Here is a 16849-nt window from a genome sequence, read left to right as displayed (position 1 = left end):
AAGAAATATAATAAATAAATAAAAATATCAACAAGTGCCTGCGGCGCGACTCGAACGGGGGACCTTTCTGGTTACAGTGCAATGTGTTAACCACTCGGGCACGTCGCGCCCCTTTGAATTATTCTTGTTATTTGTGTCAATTTCATACCTAGTCGTTTAAATAAAGTGCATTTAGCAAACGTTCTTATGTTTAAATAAACAATTCACTGAATACGAGCCAGTCAATAAAATAGAGAATCGACGAAAACACACCAATTGATATAATATCTCTTTTGTTTTCTCTATCTTTCGAGCCTTGCCAAACGTGATTCCAATGACAGGAGACATTCTTGAATGCTGTTAGACGGCCTCCATTTCAATTACCCTGGAGGCTCGCACGTCTTTACGTGAGTGGCTCTTTTCGCAATTATTGGTTGAAATCACTCTACTCATTCCTTCAGCGTCTGCTGAATTTCGATTTAGGGTCCGATGTGTTTTTCACCCAGTTCTTTGCTTGTTTACGATTTGGCCCTGATCTGATTCTTTAGTCATTACTTTTTAAAATCCTCTTTTGTCTTTGACGATGTAACAATACTCTGTATTTATATTTATCTTCTTATTGCGGAGTGTATGTAATGGTCATGATATGTTGTAGGTACATATTTTAGTTGTTTTGTTTTTGTTCTTTTTGCACGCCGGCGTGTGTGTGTTTGTTTGTGTACGTGTATCTTACTGTTATTTTAAAAAAAATATTATTACGCTCATTATAAATTTTATTCCACCTTCTCAGATACGTTTTCCAATGACTAAGTATGCCGACAGATGAAAGAGTTACTTCTTATATTTGATGAAAAGCCCACAAGGAAAAATTTCATTTGTTCCCCCTGGTGCAGATGATATGAGAAAATGTTAAAGTATTATTCAATAATGACATTAAACATTTTATGGATAATTTTAAGCATGCAAATAAGGTCTCCCTTTACTATTTAGCAATCTCATTTCTAGTCTTCTTCTTCTTCTTCTTCTTCTTCTTCTTCTTCTTCTTCTTCTTCTTCTTCTTCTTCTTCTTCTTCTTCTTCTTCTTCTTCTTCTTCTTCTTCTTCAACCTCATCGTCTAAAAGTAGATACAGTAATCCATTCTTAGACCTCTTATTATTCTAATCAGCCGAATCCCCAAGCTTTAAGGGAGACTTCCATCCGTTGCCCTGCGACGTAATTGATGGAAGACAAATTGAGACATACCGTGTGGATTTGGATATTGATATCGGTCATCAAATGAACAGCTGTTCAGTCTTCTATTACTCAACATATGTGACCAGTCGTCTCAAAACGTTTGTATGTAGGGACTAATCAGATGTCAAAAATGGGTATTTACATTAGAAATAATCAGAAATATTATGTAAATTTTGTCTTTGTCCCTTTAAGAAACTATTACCCATTGTTCTCAATAAAGCCTATAAACACAACTCAAGTTTCAAGTTTAAAAAATATAAATTACATGAACTAAATTTTAATACCTTTATGGTCCGACATAATGCCGTTTTGAGGCGTTGGGTCACATAACCTTTAACTCTTATCAAGCTCATATGTCTCATATGAATGACCTAGCACTGCTCAACAGTAATAGAGAATGCATGTAGAGAGATAATTGAACAGTCTGCCCAATAAAAAAAATATACCTTGCTAGCCATTGATTACTTACGTATTTTCGATATTGCCATAGCCATATGGTTCCAAGGGACGAAATGCTATAGCTACTGTATCTATGATCGTATTCAATATCCAATGGTCTTGAGTTTACACCCTTGGTTCATTAGCACTTTATTTATCTGTCACACAAGGTATAACTTTAATACTGTTGTTGTCTTTCTTCTTCTTACAAGTAATTTCTGATGTAAAATGCAGTCCCATTAAAAATATCAGCGCACTGAAAGTAACAAACAAAATAATGATAAATCCGGAACGAATCACATCAAGTAGTGTCTTCATTCAAACTTTGGAAATGAACCCTTTTCAGGCATTGCGTTAGCTTCATATCAACCATGAATATACATGCACGACGCCAAATGCTCGCGTCCCACAATCAATGTCATTGCAGCGAATCGTCTTTTGAACTGATGCGAAAAGAAGACGAGTCAACTCAGAGGCAGTACGCGATAAATTATCGTGCGGGTACTGTGCGTGAGACGGTGAATGTTTTGTGCTATAAGGCGATTTACACAGGTAGCGAAACACAACATTACCATTAACCGCCGTTTTGGTTTCTTGTGGCTACTCTTCCGTGAAATCTTACCTTAGACCTGGGTCATACATAATTTCTGCCACACGTATGGTCAGTTTAACCACGTCTAGTGCTCAGCTGTTGTGGTCGCACAATCTTATCGTCAACAGGCTCCGCTAATACGTGAAAAGCCATTATAGTTGTGAGGACCACGCAATATTCTTTAATGTGTATCGACGGAAGGGGATGAAGTGGCCGAGTAGTTAAGGCCTGTGATCAGGGAGGTGCCGGCTTTGAGCCCCGCTTCAGACACTTTTGTTTTTATCTTTGGGCAAGATTATTAACCCCCAATTTGCTCACTTGGATAAAATGGGTGATTCCTGTTGAAATCAGACATCTTGTTTGATGAATTATTTATATTCATTCGTGGAATGCCTAGACAACGATATCTCATACCATGGCGGAAGGGCAATATTTAAATAAAAATTATCAATGGAAGCAATGAAAAAGCAGAAAAAGATGATAAATATAAACGGAGCGTGTTGACAAGTGATAAACTAAGGTAGCCTATATATATATATATATATATATATATATATATATATATATATATATATATATATATATATATATATATATATATATATATATATATATATATATATATATATATATATATATATTCTCACCTCGTAATTGTTACTTTCTCCGACAACGTTGTTTCATCCAACTCTTGAAATCATCAGGGAATCCTGGTGTCTGGGAGGAATGTTGTTGTGTTCTCTAATGTTGCGCCAATCTTGTTTCCGGATGTAGGTTTGTTGCGCATGTGTGTGGATATGTGTGAATATGTATGCGAGCTGGGTGTGGTGTAGTGTTTGGGGGGGGGGGGGGGGGGTCTGGGGTAGTGGTTGTATAATTCGGTTGTGCAGCTTGTATTGGAAAGTATGTATTTTTACTTTGTAAGCACGTGCTGAATATCTCACTCTTTCTGTTTAGTGTGGCGTGTTGGGCTTTTCTTTTTTTTAATATAGGTTATTTCTCTTCTAGGCATAGGTTGCAATTATTTTTTGTGTTTACTGTGTAGCTGTTTTGTTTTGTGATGTTGTTTTGTGTGTTTGAGTCCTTTAGTTTCGATATGTGTTCGCTCAACGCAGTTGAAGATCTTTTTCTGTCGTGTTTTAAGGTTGAGGTGTGTTGGTTGTATCGTCTTTTGAAGTGGCCCTCTGTGAGTCTCATGTTGTTTTCCTGTTTGTCTGTGTTGTTATGTGTTACGGTTGCTTTGTATATAACACATGATTCGAGGCCTTGGAGGGGGCACAAGTCTTTATTCCTATAGTTGCATTGTTTTTTCGTTGTGTTGTTTTGTTGGTTATAGGTATTGAGGATGTGTTTGTTGTGTGCTTTGATTATGTCTTCAATGTTGCTCATGCATGAATAGCTATTGGAAACTGTTTTTTATAATGGGACAATAGCCCACTTGCACTTAAAAGTTATCAGTATTATAGACTTAGCTAAATTATTTAACGCACCACTGTTTGAATTCTAAAACCCTCTTAACAAAGATAACAAATTTGATAATTATATCGCAAGGGAATCCTACACTTCACGATACTGTTACTGATTTCGGTAGTGGATATATCCGCATGTGATGTCTATAACATGCTGTATTCTATTACTCATGGATGGCAGGTCGTTTGAGGATATTGTTCCATTCTTCGACCAACAATCACAGAGGTATCCCCAGTAGTCTCCTCGATTCTAATTTTGTCTCGAGCACGGTTTCCAACCTAGTCCTATACGTGCTCAAGTGGGAAAACCTTGGGAGGCTTGCATGGTCCTGGGAGAGCCTCGGAATTAAAGATAAAAAAAGATTAATAATGGTTATTATTGTTAAACATTGAAATATATATTCTTTTTCATATATATATATATATATATATATTATATATATATATATATATATATATATATATATATATATATATATATATATATAATAGCCATTCCCCCTGCAAACAAATCTCAATTTGTTACCCTACGTTTCATAAAGGTGTTATTCTGTCTGTATAGACTAGATGGTTAAAATTGAATTCAAGAAGAAGAAGAAGAAGAAGAAGAAGAAGAAGAAGAAGAAGAAGAAGAAGAAGAAGAAGAAGAAGAAGAAGAAGAAGAAGAAGAAGAAGAAGAAGAAGGAGGAGGAGGAGGAGGAGGAGGAGGAGAAGAAGAAGAAGAAGGAGGAGGAGGAGGAGGAGGAGGAGGAGGAGGAAGGAGGAGGAGGAGGAGGAGGAGGTAGTGATGGTGATAGTGATGGGGTGGTGGTGTTGTAAAAATTTTCCCAAAAATATCCATTCTCTAAAAAAAAAGGAGGGAGTCACTTCTGCGCCAAATAATTACCAGTGTTATAATTTGAACGGAAAGGTTTTTTTTTTCATGAATACTATATATCCATTCGGAATTCGATAAATCTATTTTGATTTTCCGTAATTGAAAAGGCAAACGAGTTCATCCCACGATTTAGATGGCTTCATGTGCTTTTAATAGTAGTGACATTAATCGATATATATATATATATATATATATATATATATATATATATATATATATATATATATATATATATATATATTAATAGATGCCTCTGCTCTCATTTTGAAAACAATACGCTACGTGCTTGATTGCTATAGATTGAATGCGCTTGGCTAAGAAGTTCACAACATTGCCATCTGGAAGTATAACAGAAACACACAAAACTGTGTGTAACCATGGTCGTTTATAGTCAGGTTAATACAGTTTAGTGAGAATTACTCATAAACGCGGACGACAAAAAACAATAACAAAGACATGAGTGACGTCAACTTCGAACTATCTATGAAATAAAACTTATTAATTGGCCAAATGGAATAAAGAAAAAAGTAGCTAAGAAGTGTCGATGCTGAAAACAAAGTAACGCTCAATCGCTGTACGCAGAATTACCTATCAAATCACAGAACTTTTGCTTTTCTGATACTTAAGTGACGGAGAATGCAAAATGTAAAAATGATAATGACAGTGAGGATATCGATTATTATACAAGTTTCTACAACAAAATATTTGTATAGGTTTCAAATGGGATTTTCTGCTGTATTCTTGAAGTGGTCTGATAAAAGTGGATATTTTCTTTTTTTCAAATTGAAAATCCATACACAAATAAATAAAAAACTCAAAAAAAAAAAAAAAAATCATTATTGAAGAGCTTCGAATTGTTTCTCTTAACTGAATATGTTTTGACGATGATCCAAGCACGACGTGTACTTATTTGCAGGTCTGATAGTCCATCCAACGTATTAAAGTATCATTGTAATGGTAGCCTCAAACCAACGCAAAGTATCCTCCATTACAATACAATTAAATCAAGCCCATTATTGCGTTCGGTTATCAGACCTGCAAATGGGTGCGCATAGTACAAGTATCAATGGTCGACTTATTCGGGTTTTAAAAATAAATTATAATTGTTATCTATGTCGCGTTACGCAAATGTGAATTTTTATCCAAAAATGACATTTTTCGTGGAGCCTGATTATAAGGATGGCCTAACATGGTACATTCCTTAATTTCAACTAACTCTTCAACGTTTTCTTGTTCTGCGTCCTTCTAAAGAAATTTTGGCACCGAGAAAAGCATCGAGGCCAACGGATCAATGAGCTGATTCATGTCTTATATCTTACACCTGATTTACTCACTTAACATTGTCATCTCAACTCATGCATTTAATGAAAAAACTTGGAACTGAGCTGGGACAGACACGAAGCTCTGGCGCGATGCATTTTGGGGGTATACGACGTGAACAATAAATATTATAAAAAGAAAGGGGAGGTAATGCTCGTATTTTGTCAGTGTTACTTGGGTGGAAAGTAAATCATCAAAATTATGCGTCACGCTCAATCACAAATTACTTTATTTATGTGGGATTAACTTTAAATAAGACACAGCTGCCCAATTGCTTTGCGATTAAATGGGAATGTGAAAGCTACTTCTGTCGTATTACAGACTTAATCATTGCGTGATTATCTAACAAAGTGACAAATGACAATTTGAAATTAGGTTTGAACCTACTATTAGAATACACACACACACACACACACACACACACACACTCACACACAACTATGTTAGTAACTTGATGCCACCTGATAGAGGAAATAAGACGACGAAAATTTCAAAATACTAAATGTTCTTGATTCAAACCCAATTTCAAATAAAATTATCCTGCCTGTAGAAATCGTATGGATTTTCCCCCAATAGAAACAATGCAGGACATTAAACGAGGAAGGTCGACACGTGCATTGTGTGAGTGGCATTTATATTAATTGTCGGTTCTATTTTACGCCTCTTTGACTCAATAATCTTGTTGAAAAGGAAATTGTAGTTTCGTAGAATCTATATTAGGACGTTGTGTCATTTTTTGGATCATGCTGACGTCAAAATTATTTATTTCTAAAGTTATTTAAAGTGACTTTTTCTTTTTTTTCCCTTGGAAACTACGAACTTTTAAAACTTTCAAGTAGGCAGCTGTGTAATATTAACAATACTAATAATTACGATGATGATGATGATGATGATGATGATGATGATGATGATGATGATGATGATGATGATGACGTTATTATTATTGTGAACATTTGGGCTTTAAAGAATATTTAATCGGCTGCAACGGAGAGAAGTGAGTATTAGAGCATTCCTGAATTGACCTGTATGGTACGGTATTACTTCATAGTAAGTAGTGCGTCAAGGTGTTGTTTTCATTATCATCGTTACTCGACCGAAGAACACAGCAGGTGTCCACGTGTCAGAGATGATCAGTTATGGTTTTATATAACTTTACGCTTTCTCTTAAGACTAACGGTAAAGCAGTTTTAATAAACCTCGTACGTACCGCCTCGGCGTAGTGATAAATCATTTTTTCTTTGTCATAAGTTCGAACCTCGCTATTTTCCATTGAAAACTTTCTCATCACTTCGAAGTTTTAAAAGTCTTTTCATATAATATAATGCTATCGGAGACCGCCTTTGAAAAGATGCTGTCGCTCCTTTGAATAATCTATGAAATTCATGATACCATTGTTTAACCGGGAATACAAAAATCACCACCAGTCATCTGTTTTTAGGTTGAATTTGAAATTGTTGAATTAGAATAACTTTATTTGTATTTGCAGTTGCTCGAAAATTATCGTGGCAAACATTGTTCTGAATTTCTGTATTTATTTAATCTTTAAATAATTTAGGATTGGCAAGAATGAAATATTATTGTTTTAACATGTTGTTGGTGCTTTCAATATTGTATGTAATTTGGCGCTAGCCTGAAACAAGGAAGTATAGAGGGTTGAGTGAGGCACTGAATGTGACAACTCATAATTTGTGTTTCGGCGTCCATGTGTATTGATTGATAAACGGGTCTTAACTATCATCGCTTTTGTTTTTTGTTTTTTATTAATTTCAGTTTTGTACGGTTGGTTCTTTTACTACTACTACTACTACTACTACTACTACTACTACTACTACTACTACTACTACTACTACTGCTGCTACTACTACTACTACTACTACTACTACTACTAAAAAATTGAGCTTTTATATAGCGCAATATCCACTTAACGTGCTCAAAGCGCTTTACAAGGTGCCCTGGTCAACAGCAACACATAACATGTAGGACGAGACATGACGCTGTTAGGCGATATTACAATTTTTCGGACAAAGACAACGCTGTTAACGGCCAGGTACTCATTTTTACCTAAGTACGGTGAGAGAATGTGAGTAAAAGAGTCTTTTCCAAGGACTCAACTATGCGCCGAGCGAGGCTCGAACCCAGGACCTTCCTATCCGAAAGCGAGTGTCATACCACTAGACCACTAGCCGTACTATTACTACTACTACTACTACTAACTACTACTACTACTAAACTACTACTACTACTACTACACACTACTACTAACAACTAACAACTACTACTACTACTACTACTACTACTACTACTACTACTACTAACTACTACTACTACACTAACTACTACTACTACTAATACTATATAATACATATATATAATATATATACTAATAATAATAATAATAATAATAATAATAATAATAATAATATTAAGAATTTACGCGCTTTTCCCGTTCAGTCTATATGTAGGACCGGTAAAATAATGGTGTTATTTCATTGTGATATTTTACCATAAAAGATACATTATTTATGGAATAAACACTTTTCAGCGGGTAAAGGGATAATGTTAGCGTAAAAAGTATTGATGTTGGCGATGAAGAGCGCGTATATATTTTATTTATAACAATATACGAGATACCGCTTCGAAATTATGTTCAATATTATTACTGAGTCTAGATTTCTTCTCTCGTTTTAATTCCCCAACCAAGAACACTTTTTACAACTGCACATAAATAAATACTTGGGATTTTGACGTCTTTATTACCTATTACAATATACATGGAACGTTTCTGGTTAATAACCCCATTCCTAATCAACGCAGATAGTTCATATATATATATAATATATATATATATATATATATATATATATATAATATGAAGAAGAAGAAGAAGAAGAAGAGAAGAAGAAGAAGAAGAAGAAGAAGAGAGAGAAGAGAAGAAGAAGAAGAAGAAGAAGAAGAAGAAGAAGAGAAGGAGGAGGAGGAGGAGGAGGAGGAGGAGGAGGAGGAGGAGGAGGAAGAGGAAGAGGAAGAGGAAGAGGAAGAAGAAGAAGAAGAAGAAGAAGAAGAAGAAGAAGAAGGAGGAGGAGGAGGAGGAAGAGAGAGAGAGAGTGAGTGAGTGAGAGAGAGAAAGAGATATTGAGAGAGAGAAAGAGAGAGTTTGTGTGTGTATGTGTATATGTGTGTGTGTGTGTGTGTGTGAGAGAGAGAGAGAGAGAGAGAGAGAGAGAGAGAGAGAGAGAGAGAGAGTAGCGACGTCTTTCCAGATATAGAGGAGTGCTTGTAGATTAAATTTTATTTGTCTAACCCCTTGTCAATATACTTTTCGGAACGTGGAACAAAATGAACTCACAACATGGTACACAGAATACACATGTTGATTAATCAGAGCAGTTTGTAATCTAATCGTTCCTTCCGACAGCTCGGGTCCAATCAAATCCAATTCTTGTGACCCAATCATGTACTTTGTCGGTCGAGCAGTCAGGCAGTCCTCCTCCTTACTTTCCAAGAGAAGATTGGCGATCTTCACGTAATCGTCGAACGTCGTGATGTAAGAGATAACAATCTTGAGCACTTATATAGCGCAGTATCCACTAAACGTGCTCAAGGGGTCCCTAGCCAACAGCAACACTTAACACTCAGGACGAAATATGACGCCTGTCAGGCGACATTGCACTTTTTTTTGACAGACAAAACACTGTTATCGGCCAGGTACTCATAGTGCACCTGAGTACGGTGAGAGAATGTGAGTAAAGAGCCTTTTCCAATGACTTATCTTTGTGTCACTCTGAGCGGGACTCGAACCTTGGACTTTCTGGTCCGAAGGCGAGTGTTAACCACTAGACCACATAGCCACAAAAGGAGGATATACTCATCATAGACCATAACGTAGTTCATCCCATCCATACGTTTTTTTCATCATTCCAAAAGGCGTGCGGAGGGATTCGCTGTTTCGAGTCGTTGAAACAAATCGCGAATTTTCTAAATACGTTTTTAATCGCGTGATGAACATAACTGCCTTCTATCCCATATCTATTAGATTTTTATTTATTTATTTATTTATTTATTTATTTATTTATTTATTTATTTATTTATTTATTTATTTATTTATTCATTTATTTATTTAATTATTTATTTACCTTTCTCGGTATCATCTTCCATCTGCAACGTCCAGTTTAAAAAGAGAACTATCATCACCCTCTGCATCTGATGAGGATTTAGATTACGCAGATGGCATTAGGCTATTCTTCCATAGATTTCAGGATATATGCTACTAGAAGACTGAAAGTTTACACATGGCAACAAGCTCAATTGGACTCAGAGTAAACAGCAAGAAGACCAAAGTCATGAGATTCAACATATTAAACAAAGATCCAGGACTTATTGATGGAAATCCTCTAGCAGATATTCAAGAATTCACTTACTTGGGCAGTAAACTGACAACAGTTGGTGACTGCAATGCAGAGATCAAAACCAGAATCAGTAAGGCAAACCAGACATTCGCTTCCCTCAAACAAATTTGTAGAGCAACGGGATTATATTCCAGCACTAAAATAAATATTTTAAAAGGTAATGTCTTGAGCATTTTGCTCTATGGATCAGAATGTTGGAAGATCACAGAGAGCATCATCCAGACACTTGGAGTATTCCAAAACAAATGTTTGCGACGAATCATCACGAAATTCTGGCCACACAATATGACATGAGGACCTGAGAGCGAGAGCTGAAGTTAAGTTTCTGGAGAGTCTCATTAGATGGCAATGGTTGGGGCATGTCTGTCGCAGGCCTGATGAAACACTGATAAGAAAGGCTCTGCGATGGACACCTCAAGGAAAGAGGAAGCGAGGCCGCCCCAAGGAGACCTGGAGACGTTCCGTAGAGAGGGACCTAAAACAGAAAGGTCTGTCACCAGATGTGGCCCCAAGAATAGCTGCTGACAGGACCAGGTGGAGATCCCTTGCATCGACTCAAGTGCCATCAGGCCCGGAGAGGATTGAGTGAGTGAGTGAGTGAACCGACGACAAATACCGTCTTTTCCGTCAACAAATTGTGGATTCCGTTAATTTTGAGATTGATTGGGTTAAGATGAGGTTGTGCTGGCAAATTGATTTTGTTTTTCCTACTTTTATGAGTTTTTATTTTGTTTGTTTGGGGTATTTTGGTGTAAAATTCTCACGTGCCAGTTTCTGTACGAGTACAATATGATACGTTACAGATGGTACGCGACAACTGCATGATGCTTGTGTTTCATGCAATTACTCGTGATCAAAACCATGAAATAATTCCGTACCTTTAGTTGCCTATAACTTGTCATGAGATAACATACACGTTAATAAAATAATATTTCTATTGTCCGCTCCAAGCCGTCATTCCTTTTTATTCATTGGCGCACAGTGACAATCCCCGAAGCATTTCTTCTGAAATTCCAAAATCATGTGACAGTCTATCATTGCGACTGTTTCCATTTCCTTTTTATCAAATCATAAAGCCTAAGCATGCTGTTGAATGCTTTGAATTGGTTGTTCCTACTTTATCTCGCCTGATAATTCGACTGATCATCTATCAATAAGGGAGGGAAAATATAAGTATATGATATTAATGCTTAATACATCTTTCACTGCAAACATCTCAAACTTGATGGAGTGAAAGGGACTGACAGATGATATTATATATTCAAGTAACAGGACACAGAACTATAATATAATGCATATCGAATGGCTCAGAGAACCTGTCCTCTGTTTGGAGCTCTCTCACTTCTTTACTATCATACCTAAAACGTTGAAATTCTTACGGCATAAAGATCTGATATTCACATTTATGGCATCGATATTTCATTAAAATAAACGAACTTCTGATTAGACTTTACACAAAAATAAAAAACATGATTCCAAATTGAGATATTTTGAAAGTGCGTGATTTCTTACGTTGATGGGTTCACATTTTGGTTGATTACAATCGCTTGAATGGTTGTTACTTGTGCAACATTTCTTCTTTTTTTTTGTGTGTGTGTATTTGTTTTTGTGTAAAACGACAAGACATTTATTTTAAACGCGTGGGGAATAACCTAATCAATACAGCACGAAAACATTGTCTTAAAAAGGTCTTGCATTGATAGAAAACTTCTTAGAATTATGATGGAGATTTAAATGAATTTGTAAGGAATTCTCTAATAAAGGTAGCTATTAAGATCTGTCGACCAGATTATTAGAAAATAGTCACTTCTGGGTCATCTGATAGATTAAAGGTTAGTGGAAGGCATTGCTCAGTAAGAACAAAGGACAGCATTGGCAAAGTTACTGCAAAGTAACAATCCACCTACAGACAAAATCTCAGAGAGAATCTGCCAAATCAAAGGTAGATCGATCGATCATGTGTACAAAGAATAATTCTTTTAAAATATATCAAAGAAAAGTCTATGAATAGACTAAACACATTAAGTCTGAGTGCATCATTAAAGTTACGTTGATTGCGTTGGGCATTAGAATTTTTGAAACGGTAGGCCTACATTGAAACTGACCTCGTTAAAATGTATTTTCAACATGAGAAAAAAGATTCTATGAATAATCAAAATAATCGTTGATACAAAACTGGATCAAAAATATTACTTCGTGTTGGTGGTTTATGTTGCACTTTTAGTAAATTCTCACAGACATTCATATTATGGAAGAGGAAGAGGACGAAGCGGAAACGCGTATCCTTGTGAAGAATATAGGCATTCCAACTATCGGGTTAACTTCTGTGGTGAAATGGTAACCAGTCTGACCGGTAATCAGGAGGTCTGAGGTTCGATCCCCAGTCGAACCAGGCTGAATTTTTGGAATGTTATTTTTCTTGTATTTTTCTCTCTGTTTTGTCTGGCACTGTTCCAAACACGCGTTTTCTTGCACCAGTGCCTGCTTTCTTATTCGTAACAAGGCAAAAATAACTATAGTGTGGCATCAACAAAATATATCCATTTTTGACTTGAAGTGTTCTTTGCTTCGAGGGGAGATAACTGTATTTATCATTGGGTTGCATTTGATTACTATCTCTCCATCTTACCTCAGACATCTATCTTTAAATATTATTGTCCTTTCCTCAAAAAGATGTGCAAGTATAATTTCAAGATAGTTCTAATGCATTTTAGATATTAAAAAAAAATGGAAAGTGGTTGTTTTATTTTTCACAAGCAGATCAATAATTATCATTGTGGCTTTGTGGTCTTGTGATTTATCTCTCAATTGTGACCTGCTACCAGCTCAGGGTTCGATTCCCGCTGTTAACGGTGCAAAGTTAAGTTATTGGCTCTTTAGTACTGTTTCGCGGGCGTAAAATGACTACATGGCCGGAAACAGGTATGGTCCTTAAAAAAAGCAATGTAATAACGGCTTAGAAGCGTCATTTCTTTGCCATATTTTTAGTGACACTGTCGTTTGAGACCCTTTGAAGAGCGTTTTGAGCAAACAGCAGATATTAAGCTATAGATAGTTCGAAGTTGACGTCACTCGGGTCTTTGTTATTGTATTTTGCTATCCGCTTTTATGAGTAATTCTCACTAAACTGTATTGTCCTGACTATAAACGATCATGGTTACACACAGTTTTGTGTTGTGGTCCGTTTTACTTCCGGATGGCAATATTATGAGCTCCTTAGCCAAGCGCATACTATCTATATAAAAGATCACATTTTGTGTGTGTTTGTGAGATTTTTTTCGTCTAAAGTTTAAACCGGGATAATTGTTGGTACTCATATTATTGAGTTCCACGAGTTTTTACTTATTGCGTTTTGCTTCCATACATTTTGTTCGCGCAATGTATACCATTTAAATTCCCATAGTCCCTGGGAAAAATGACAACGTCTCTACCTGTGTTGGAAATAACTATATTAACAAAGTTAGAACCCAACCATGACGTCAGTGATTCGTCCACGGCTTCCTCGAATTTTCTGTAATTTAATTTCATCGTGATGTTTTTTTCCTTCGAATCTTCCAATGCAAGATGAGGGTTCGACCTGTGGCCCATTAGTTTTTATCTGGCTTCCCATTTAGCACACGTCGAGATTAGAATTAACCCGACACATACGTGCGTTGGTGTTGACACTAGAAGACCATGACAGATAGCACGTACAACAAAACATCGAACTTCCATTTCTTTTTATTTTCTTTTTTTTTAAAAATGTAACACATGCTGGTAAGGAAAACACATTATAATCTGAAATGGAATTGAAATGATTCATTTTCAAATTATGGTTGGCGTCATCGACGGTCATCGGACACACCTTTCATTTACAACGAATATTAGATGAAAAATTTGTTATTCCTCTGCTTTTGTGTCCAAATTGTTAAAGTTCCCAGATTTTGATCAAAACAACAATAGCAGAAAAAAAATCATCATCATCATCATCATCATCATCATCATCATCATCATCAGCATCCATCATCATTGGCGCCCATTGTACTAGTTAATTTTTCCAGGAAAATGATCGGAAAAGCAGAAAAACACTTAACATCTGAATATTTGACCCGGTCACAGTTGTCAAAATAAAATCCTTTTCCCGCGATGTTCTCAGAGAAATTAAACTTGGAAAGTTATGAAACTCGACCAGGCGGCAACGACTTCTCATGCAGTTTATTTATATTTGTTTTATTGATTTAAAAAAAATTCTTCTCGTTATTCAAGAAAGCATAAAAAGGCTCTTTGATGTTTTCTGAAGTTTTAGAAAATAACCCAAGAAGCATGATTTACCTGCTTTGTGATTTCTTATACCGTCGAAGTCAACTGATCTAAATCTGGAAGATCGACGGACTGGCGGCGATAAAGAGCAATCCTATTGGGATTTCCAACACGATTTAAGCTACCGGCTCGGAGTAGCTCTCTGTCTCTGTCTCTCTCTCTCTCTCTCTCTCTCTCTCTCTCTGTCTCTCTCTCTCTCTCTCACACACAAACACACACACACACACGCACACACACTCTCTCCTTCTCTCTCTCTCTCTCTCTCTCTCTCTCTCTCTCTCTCTCTCTCTCTCTCTGTGATTGAGAAAGCGAAATCCAGTTATGTGTGGGTTTTCTCCAATGTATTGTGTATACATTCCCCATCACATGTGATTTGCCGTAAGCTTTGTCCAAGTTAAATCGTCAGACTGGGCTTATTGTCTGGATTTTGTCGCCCATCATGCTAACCGCTTGGGGTTAATTATGTATTACCCGTCACGCAACCATTTCACAAACGGGGATGAGCCTGAATGGTACCTTATGTCTCCCTCTTCCGTTTTGTTGCTGTTGTTTATTATGTATTGTTCCGTTTTGTTTTGTTTATGTTTTTGTGTTTTGCTTTTCATCTGAAGAATTATATATTTTAAATCTTTATTGTTTGTGTCGTTGCCCTGTAGGCGAAAATAAAATCTTTCAGCGTCCCAAATTCGTGTGAAAACGACAAAAATTATGGGCACAGCTAAGTGTAAAGAAGAAACTGCGGTATAAACACATTGGGATCGTTCTCAGAATGTATTAAGGACCTAGAAAATTCGGCGACCAGAATTCTATTGTTTGACTGGGTGTAAGAGGTTTGTAAATGGGAGGAGGGGTTGTTTGCCGGATAAATTATTTTTAAAAAACGAGTATGATAGAGTTTCTTAGAATCCTCCAATTTAAAAAAAAAAGGTTGTGCAAAAGGATATGGGGTTACTATGTTACCGGGTACAGAGGCAATATTAGAGAGAACTAGTTATCGAATGAATATCAAATCTCTCCAGCAGGAGACATAGAGTAGGGTGAGAGATTGATAGTTAAGTGCAAGGAAGAAAATAAAATGGATACAATGAATGTGTAGAGAGTGCAAACGCCCCTTCATGAATTATGAATACAGGTTTCTTTGCTCCTTATGGGTGGGGGGTGAGAATGTGTGCATCCGACTGGTATTTCTGCACATGACGACCTAAATACACATAGGTGAAATGCAGTTTAGTCTATAAATCGAACCTCCGAAAGGGAGGGGGGGGGGGGGGGTCAATCATCCTCATTCTAATTGTGTATGTGATATATTTCTGTATGTACATGACTTACCTCGTTGATTTTATGTTAACATTCATTGCTTTGTCATTACTATCACCATCATTGTCTTCACCTCCATCAGTGTATTCAGTCATTTCATGGTCATTCTTACCAGCGTCATTGCTATGACAATGGTCATCTACGTCATCGTTATCATTGTCGCCAACATCAGCATCATCGACATCCTCATAACCATCCACATCATATTCGTCCGTTTCCACTAGCAACACAAATTATATCATCGTGCTCATTAATACTAACCTCATCATCACTGGCATCACCATCAACACCTTCAGCATAACATTTTACCATTATCATCAAATATCAAATCGCACCTATCTTTTTTGAGTAGTCTTTCTCTTTCTCTCTCTCTCTCTCTCTCTCTCTCTCTCTCTCTCTCTCTCTCTCTCTCTATATATATATATATATATATATATATATATATATATATATATATATATATATATATATTATATATATATATATATATATATATATATATATATATACACATATACATGGTGACATTTTGACTGGCTGTGTTTATGTGATTTACACACAATGCGACAGTTGTGTGCGTGCGTATGTGTGTGTGTGTGTGTGCGTGCGCGCGCGCGTGTTGTGTGCGTGTTTATGTGTGTGTGCGGTTTTTTTTTTCTTCTTCTAGAAACGATTTTCTGTCATTTGCTGTGTTCAATGACTTAATTTCAATGTTATAGTGACCGTTTATTTTTATTTTTTATTTTTCTTTAGAAATGTGTCTTTCCTTGTCAATCTGTGTTTGTTGACTTAATTTTCAATGATAGTGACGTTGAACCTATTAATAATATGCTATTTATTTGAATATGGATTTTTTCTTCTTCTGTCATTGTCTGTGTTTGATGACTTATTTTTCAACGACCATTGACATACTTGCGCA

The 16849-nt window shown here is 36.3% G+C and overlaps 2 protein-coding genes across 2 annotated transcripts in view; one reads left to right on the top strand and one right to left on the bottom strand.

The window, feature by feature from the left end:
• LOC144964163 (FMRFamide receptor-like) overlaps window positions 1–2345 on the bottom strand; it is a 69479-nt gene extending 67134 nt beyond the window's left edge. Inside the window, exon 1 of the mRNA XM_078898109.1 lies at window positions 1682–2345. The gene's annotated coding sequence lies outside the window, so the exon portion shown is untranslated. The remainder of the gene's footprint in view (window positions 1–1681) is intronic.
• The window catches only part of LOC144964162 (focadhesin-like), a 377317-nt gene that overhangs the window by 122936 nt on the left and 237532 nt on the right, over window positions 1–16849 (top strand). The window lies entirely within an intron of this gene.

The sequence above is a fragment of the Berghia stephanieae genome, chromosome 2 (assembly GCF_034508935.2).
Source record: "Berghia stephanieae isolate SIO BIC M18660-M18661 chromosome 2, UCSD_Bste_1.3, whole genome shotgun sequence".
NCBI lineage: Eukaryota > Metazoa > Mollusca > Gastropoda > Nudibranchia > Aeolidiidae > Berghia > Berghia stephanieae.
Note: the sequence above shows the minus strand (reverse complement) of the source record. Positions and strands in the feature narration are given on the sequence as shown.